Source organism: Pundamilia nyererei, unplaced genomic scaffold (assembly GCF_000239375.1).
Source record: "Pundamilia nyererei isolate P.nyererei 1_Seehausen unplaced genomic scaffold, PunNye1.0 scaffold00361, whole genome shotgun sequence".
In the NCBI taxonomy this organism is placed as follows: Eukaryota; Metazoa; Chordata; class Actinopteri; order Cichliformes; family Cichlidae; genus Pundamilia; species Pundamilia nyererei.
In genome coordinates this window covers 239,789-248,606 of record NW_005187762.1, presented here as the reverse complement: position 1 = coordinate 248,606, position 8,818 = coordinate 239,789, and positions in this window count along the sequence as shown.

Sequence of the window (8,818 nt, the reverse complement as noted above, 5' to 3'; positions counted from 1 at the left end):
TCTCTCTTAATCCTGTTTCCTCTTTCTCTTCGTAATCCATCGCTCTCTCTCAGTCCGCTGCCTTTGCTCTCTCCTCGCCCTCCCCACCACCCTCCTCTTCACCTTTTATCCGGTTGTGCAGATTACAGGCCTGTAATTGCTCCCCGAGTTGCTCTCACCGGCAGAGTAAATAATCGTAATCGCTTTTATTGTTATTATGCTTTTTTGGTCACGCAGTAGTATCAGTGCTATCAGTGTCTGAATCACAGCTGTTGTTCGAGCAGGGAATCAGACAGGCTGTTAATCTGCGTTACGTAATGCTAATTCAGATCTGTTGTTTTTGTTTTCCCTTTCGGCCGAGCAGATGAGGTACGGAAGCCGTCCGAGTCTGTCGGCCCTGCTGATAAATCTTACGTTCAGACCGTCTGGGCCCTTCTTTTTCTTCTCTTTTGTTCCCGTATCTCATTTTAACCTGAACTCTAGTTTGATCCCAACATCACAGCGATAGAGCGGGAGGGAGGTGATGATGATGAGAGCTTTTCAGAATAAAAGACGCCTACTCAGTGAGCGGCTTGCTTCACCTCTGAATGGAAAGAATTGAACGTAGGCAGCAAAAGTCCTTGATGTAAAAGAATTATTAATGTCTTTATGCACCTGATTTACCTTATATCTGATTTAGAGGGGACGCGTTCTGCTTTCCTCGTTTTCTGTCGTATTTGTACTCTAAATCTTTCAAAAACTGAATCATGCAACGCTACTCTTGTAGTATCTGAGAACAGAAATATGATCCCAGAAATGATCAGAATAGGCCCAGATTTTATACATTAAAGCCACCTGCCTCATATTGGGCGTCTCTGTGCTTCGTGCTGCCAAAGCACCTCTGACCTCGGGGGCACAGACCAGGATCCTTTGTGTTTCCGGGTCAGGACCTTGTGGATCAGGTTTGATTGGATTGGGATTTGGGGAGTTTGGAGGTTGGGTCAGCGCCTTGGGCTCTTTGCCGTTCTTCGAGGAGCTCGTGACAGTTTTGGGGTTGTGGTGATGCCCGTTGTGCTGTGCTTGGATAGTGTTTCGTAACATCCACATAAATGTCAGGAATCAGGTTTCCCAGCAGAACGTTACAGCTCTGATAAGCTTATCATTATCATTCATCTGTCACAGGTTTCAGTGGTGAGGTGGATATTTTGCATATGTTTATAAAATATATACGCAGTGTTTTAGTTAGAAAAAAATAACTAAAATATTAAAATGCAAAAATAAAAATGTTTACAGTTAAAATTAACTGCAAATGTCTAAATAAGAAAATAAAGGAAAATGAATGTGGTGATAAATAATTTTAAAAAAGTATAAAATTTGAAAATAAAACAAAAAATAAAAGGAAAGCCAGAAAATATATAGATAAATAAATAAAACTGGAATAACAATTAAAAATAGCACAAAAAATCCAAATTGACATTAAAAAAATGACAAAAAATAACATTTATAAAGTAAAATGATAATTACTTAAATTTTTTTTTTTAAAAACTTAAAAAAGAATCGGTAAAAAAAGTTTATTCTAAAACAAATGCAGAAGTAGAATATCTGTATTTAATAAATAAAATGCTAAATAATTAGAAATAAAGAAATAAATTTAATATAAAACTGAAATAAAAAATGAGCAAAACTACAAAATAAATTCAAATAAAATTGCAAGAAAAAAAAATAGAGAAAATTGACAGCCCTGGAAAATCATTGAAAACAATCAACGAATGTCAGCTTCCTGTTTACGTCCAGCTGAAGTCCCCGGGGTCTGCAGCCCATCAAACTGGACCTTGCATGTTTCTGTACAGATAAGTGTGCCTCAGTACTCGCTGTCTCAGAGGAAGTCGAGCTGTTACCAGTTTTTCAGGTGAGCATGTCTGAGCCTGAAGAGGTGACGTCGCCTGCCAGGATCACACAGAGAGCAGCTGCTAATTAGCATGCCACTGCTGAGCCTCTGCGTGTGTGTGTGTTAACGCCTGACCTTTGTGTGTGTTTGATTACAGGATGCACATCATGATCCCGAGGACTCGGTGGGCGAGGACGATTCGATGTCTGTGTGCACGGTGAGTCCACCTCCTGTCCTGTGTTTTCTGCTCACATCAGAGAGGCTGCAGACTGTGTTTGGAGCTTTCTGTTAGTCTTTCCTGGCATTTCGTCGGCTTCACTGTAAACACGCCGAGCTCTCTGTTTGCATTCAAACTGCTCTGAAGGCACTCACGCGTGCAGTCATGAGTCTGACCTCCTCGTATCGACGCTTAAACAGCTCTTCTGGTCACTTTTACATCGATCTGTGTGCGACCTCGTGTGCAAAAGTTTCAGTTACATTCACACAAAGCAGAGTTTTTGATTTAGCCTCTGTTTGAGAAAACTGACGCCTACTCCTGCAGGATAATTGCTGGTATGAAAGTGAAGCAGAATGTAGCTCACTATTAAAATCATGAGTCATCTCAAAGCAGGAAGAAAAAATCCTCCCTCACATCCTTGGCACTGATCGTTATCATCATTTATTTGTGATGCTCTTCACATTTCAGGAGTTGTTTTGGGATTAGATGATATTTTCTCTTCAGGCGATTCCACCTTCTTCTTCCTGTGGCCCACTTTTATCCTCTACTCACACATGCTGACTTTCATTTGACCCTGTTTTGGAGAAAATCACTGTAAATACAGGGTATTTTGAAATGCATGTGGTCATGCACGGATTACTAAACAGGCCTAGTGGACCTGAGGGATCAGAGCTCAGTTCTAAGATACGAAACGACCACAATGAAGTACAACTGAGTCTAGAAGAGACACAAAACCAATAGAAATGCAAAATTACTGCAGAGAGAGACGCTGGGTATCACAGAAGTGTGCAACATTGAGACAATTAGAACACTAATGGGTGTAAAATGGTTGAAAATGTAAAATTATTGGAAATGAAAGCAATGTTGGAAAGCAAAGAAATGTGCAAAACAAGCAAAAGAAACAACCTGAAATTGGTACAAAACGAGGAAAAAGCAGCAACCAAATAATAAAAAAGTAAAACAAAGTAATCAAAAAGACACAAAAATGACCTCAAGAGTGGAAATTGATGGAAAATCACCAGAAAAATGCATAAAATACTCACAAGAAGAAGGAAAATCACCCCTAATAGGTGTAAAACATTTGCAAAATACATGCAAAGTAGCAGAAAATGATGCAAAGCATTTGTCAGCAGACACAAAAGATCACAAACAGACCTCAGAGAGAATCACAACATCGCTGAATTAGTGCAAAAGTTTCTGTGTCCTGTTTTTCAGTGACTGCTGTCTTGTGTGAGTCCTCGAGCCTCTGAATGGCTTTTTGCACCTTTAAATGTTGGTGAGCCTTCACTTCATGCACGCAGAAGCAAATCAGCAGATATGGGACTGGTGGAGAAAAAAGAGCGGTGCCCTGTAAACAGAAATAAGCACAGGTGCAGAAACATAATTCAAAGGATTAAATGTTGTGGCTGTTTTATGAAATGTGGGCTGGTTCTCGTAAGCTACAAAAGCAGAACTGGCTCCTCAGACGTTTCAGGAGTGTGGTCCTGCACTGAGCTCACGGACCTGTCTGCGAGTGTTTGAGCAGCAGCAGGGAGGGCAGCTGCACGTATTGATTTTTTAAATGCAGAGGAGATGGCTTATGGATCGACTCGCTGGTAGGAGCTGAGCACTCATTACCTCACTGCACAGAGTCGGCAGCACTCACACAAAGACACACACGAGCTCTGCAGCAAGAAGCTGGATGTGAAAACATCACCAGCGTCACGTTGTGTGAGTGTGTGTCTGCAGGTCTGTGTGTGTGTGAGCGTGAATATATTACATAGCTGTTAATGAGTGACTTAGACTGTTCCAGTCAGTGTGAAGCGAGTGTGTGAGAGTGTGTGTCAGGTTAAATCGGGGTAATGAGGCAGCTTTCTCTCTGTGTCACGTTGCTCAAAGTCTTAGAGTGTGCAAATGACACAAATTCACTCACCGCTACACATGTGAGGACCTTCACTGACACAAGGGACGGCAAAGCAAACAAGTTTTGCAACGGTCAGACCACAGAGCTTCAGACCGAGCTGTGAGTAAGTCTGGGAGAAATGACCACACTTCTCACTTGGTTTATCACCTCAATAAGCACTTTGGTCAGTTAATGGCCTCAGTCACTGGTATCAGGTCTTACTGAATAAAACATGACGTTCTGTCAATTTTATTCACCGGTCGTCCAAATAGAGGATGCAACAGGGTGTGCGTGTAACGGAGACACTACATGAGCCAGGCTGATTGTAGGAAATAAAAAAACCCTGAAACCTAAAGTTTAAAAAGAGAACTTACTAATAAAACAACTAAAACTGAAACTAAAACTTTGATAAGGGACAAAAATAATGGCAGGGGGAACCAAAAGAAGCAAAAATGCAGAAAATACAAGATGCAAAATGTGAGAAATTATACAAAACGAATACAAAACGATAGAAAACAGCCAAAAAGAGGATTTCAGAATGATTAAAAAGCAACCTCAGTGATCATATAAAGACCAAAATGACCAAAGCCTGACCTAGCATGGCCAAAATGTGACAGAAAAGGACAAAAAGAAGAAAATGATCAGGAAGGGAGCGCAACAACCATGGAGGTATACTACAGAGAGGCCAAAACAGTCCCAAAGTCATGGACAGCAGCCATGAAGACATGTAAAATGAATACAAATGAGAAAAAATGATTAGAATGATCGGTTTGCTCTCCCAAATGTTACAAATATGATACACACCAGACTCAAAGCTTTGGAAAGCAGCCATGAAGACATGTAAAATGAATAAAAAGAGAGTTCAGTGATCATAAAAATACCAAAATGACAAAACAATGGCCCAAAACAGTCACAAAACAATATTGAGCAACTATAAAGAGGAGCAAAGTGATTAGAAAGAGATCTCAGTGATCACGAGAAACAGTCAAAGGACCACAGAGAGACACAAACAATCAAAATATGAAACAAAACGATGGGAAGCAACCATGGAGTCAACATGAACAGAAAGAGTTCAGAGATGACTAACATGTGACACAAACGATATTAAGCAACTATAAGAGAGGCAAAATTATTAGAAAGATATCTGTTCATAAATGATTAAACGCCTGCGAAGCACAAAATAATCCAACAACAGCAAAATAGTTGAAGTTAAACACACAGGAAGTGTGTTTGGGTTTAGTCTGTGTCACTGTGGTCAGATTTCATCACAACATGTCAGGAGACGCTTTGGTGCAGATCTTTGCTGAGACTTGGTGAATCTTCGTGAGTCAGCTAACTTCCAAAGCTTGCTTTATAATTTCCATCCTGAACTCCTGAAAAGCCTCGAGGCTATCGTGAAGAGTGGGCAGGGAGCACTGAATTTAATTTCAAACATTTCAGAGACGTAAAAACCTCACATGCAGAATCGCTTAAAACATGCTTCTTCTTTTTTTTAAACTCTTTAAGTTGTACTTGCTATGTCCATTAATGGGTCGACCCGTGGTGCCAACAGCAGTCACTGATGTTTGACCACGAGCCAAAAGGAAATTCACCAGCAGCTTTGCAAAGTAGGATTTCATTTCCTCAAATATAGCAGATATTTTTGTTTATCGTTTGGCAGGAAATGAGAGGAACTGCTGTGGTTTGTTATCTAAAGTGACAGAGACTCATTGGATTGGCTTATATGTGCACTCACATGTGCAGACAACCGCCCAACTACCCCTATGAGCCAGTAAGAGCCGATAAAAAACAGACTAAAAGGAAGCACTGAAAACACACACACTCACACACACACACACACCTCAGCTCTCATTCACACACACACTCGCTCAGATCCTGAAGCACCTCCATCACAGCGCTGTTGCATCCATTGAGTCGATAACACATACACACACTATCATGAGCTCAGGTGTGACTGCAAGAAACACACATTCAGTTGACACACTGACATCATTGTTGATTCAGTAGCACACACACACGCCTGGTTTTCTATCTTTGTGGGGACATCCCATTGACATAATGCTTTTCTCATCTGCTTACTCTAACCATCAAAAATGGTACATCAGTGCTGGTTTTTAAATCCAGATTGAAAACACATTTTTATTCACTGGCTTTTGACTCAGTGGTTGACTGACTTGTATTTACTTGTATTTTATTGTTTTTCGCTATGTTTATTATTTTATCGTATTTATTATTCTTATGGTATCTATTATGTTTCTATTGTTCAGCACTTTGGTCAGCCTTGCGTGTTTTTAAAGTGCTATATAAATAAACGATGATGATGATGATGATGATGATGATGATGATGATGAAAAATTAATGGCTAACACTAAACCTAACTATAACATTTTGAGTCCCCCATGGGGACCTGGACTTTGGTTCCCATGAGGGCTGTTGGTCCCCACCAGTATAGTAAATTTCAGATTTTGGTCCCCACCAAGATAGGAAGAAACCACACACACACACACACACACACACACACACACACACACACACACACACACACGCTAAGGCCCCCAGTGAGGCAGAAAAGAGTTTCCAGACAGCAGAAGGAACATCGTTGCTCTCTGAGGGGCCAACTAACATCTGCTGCCATCTGCCGCTGCTGTTCAGCTGTGTGTGTGTGTGTGTGTGTGTGTGTGTGTGTGTGTGTGTGTGTGTGTGTGTGTGTCAGACACAGTATCATGTCTCATCAGGATGAGGTCACTTGTTCGCTGTGGGAGCACCATGTTTTACACACACGTGCACCAGCTTCTTAGTTTGTGTGACCTGCTGCGCCGCGGGTTTTGTGCCTCGCTCGGTTTTGCTCTCCCAGCAGATTTCTCTGGCTGACTGCGTCGCTCTAAATGGTTTAAATGGGACTTCTTAAATATTTCATGAATGCGCAGGTGTGCTCTTGCAGAGCTGAGATTTGTTCTGTCATCCTCTGAGAATCGATTGAGGCAATGCCAAACTTATGATAGCACCTTCTCCTTCCTGTGGCCCACTTTTAAAAACAAAACATCTGCAGAGAGGTGCGATTTAACGTAAAAGTGACACAAAGCAAACTCCAAAGAAATGCTAAAATAAAGAGATGAAAACCAGCCATAAAGAAAAGAGGAGCTGATTATTAGAAAGATGCAAAATGAGTAACATAAGATGTAACTTGATGTAACTATAATAATAATAATAATTATTGTGAAAAATGTAAAACAAAATATCCTAAGTCTAAATGAGTGCCTAATATGATAGAAATAATGACCACAAAAAGCATTAAGTGACCATGAGATGCAAAATGACCAAACTGTGACATAAAATTCCCAAAACAGGGATGAAGATGAACACAAAGAACAGGAAGTGATAGCAAAAGGATACTCTCATGAAGCTGCTGAAAACAGTTTGAAAGCTTTTATGACTCAGGCTATTATAACAGGATTAATACGTTCAGGGAAAATCAGCCCATCAGTTTCCCAGAACAGCGTCCTGTTATTGATTAACCGAGCGATTGGTAGTGTTTAGTGAGCACGTGCGTCCCAGAGAGAAGAGCCAGTGAAAGCTAATGTGTGATTCGTTTCAGAGGGTTAATGAAAAAAGTCCAGAGGTGGGTTTCAAAGTAGCTTGCAGATTTGTAGGATCTATGGGAAGGCTGAATGGCCTTAAACAGCGCCCCCCTGTGGATGTGTAGAGTGATGTCTGTGGATGTTTGTCCTGGTGTTTGTATGGGTGGCAAAATAAAATATGTCCGGTATCTGCGAACAGTTACCGGTAGAAACAGCTTGTTGCTGATTAAATGAATGATTGCTTGATCATGATGCTGTTCATTGGGGAGCAGTGATGTTTTTACAGGTTTCACAGGTTTTACAGCTCAGTCAGGTGTATGCGCTGCTCAACATTCATCACGATTTTGCTCCTTGTTTTTGGCTGTTTAGGTTACTGCATGACCAGAAGTCATTTTCGGAGCTGAGCTACAATTAATTTGGCCAGTATCGAGATTATCAAACACACTTTGGAGAATTTGATCGAAAAAGGCGATTCTTGTATGTAGGGGTGGGCGGTAGAAACGGTATAGATTTGGCCAACTGTAGAGATTTTGACTATACTGCTCTATTGCAATAACGCATGTTGATGGTGTCATCAAGCTGCGCCTGTTTTGGTCGAAAGCATTGCAGCGGCTGCAAACAATATCATCTGCAAATTACTGCGCTCCCTCCACTTCCCTACCATTGATTCATTAATGCTGAATTCTCTCGCAGCTGCTCTATTCCCATGTTGTTGCAGTATATTAATAACTAACCTGGTATTGTGGATGGATTATCTCAGTTGTTCTCCTGACTGAAGTTTGGTCTGTTTATAGCATCCTGCCATGTGATTGCATTTGTCCCTGACCACCAGAAACCCTCACGTTAACTTTTCTCGAGTGGAAAAAAAGTTAGCATTCATCCTTCAGCTTCACTGTGCTAATGTTATGCTAACGTAGCTGTCTTGCTAGCGATCACGTAGCACATCATTATATACCAGCTAGCTTAACTTCAGTAACCCTACAAACGTCACTGCTGTTTAGTTTCCTGTCTTCATTTATGTTGGAAGTGATAGCAGAGCTGTACGTTTTAATTTTTTTAATTGATCTCTCAGTCAGAACATGCTATGGCATGTTTAGGTGGAAACTAGCGAGCTAACTTCCTGCTAGCTTCTAACTCTGTTGAATTTAATAAATTCTGTTTTCATGGATGCCTGGATGTAAAGCAGCAACGCTGATCATTTTATTAAAAATGAAAGAATTTAGACAGTTTTTAACTCTCAGTGTTCGTTTGACTTTGGGACCTGAAGGAGACGGAGTTTTGGACCCAGATTACTC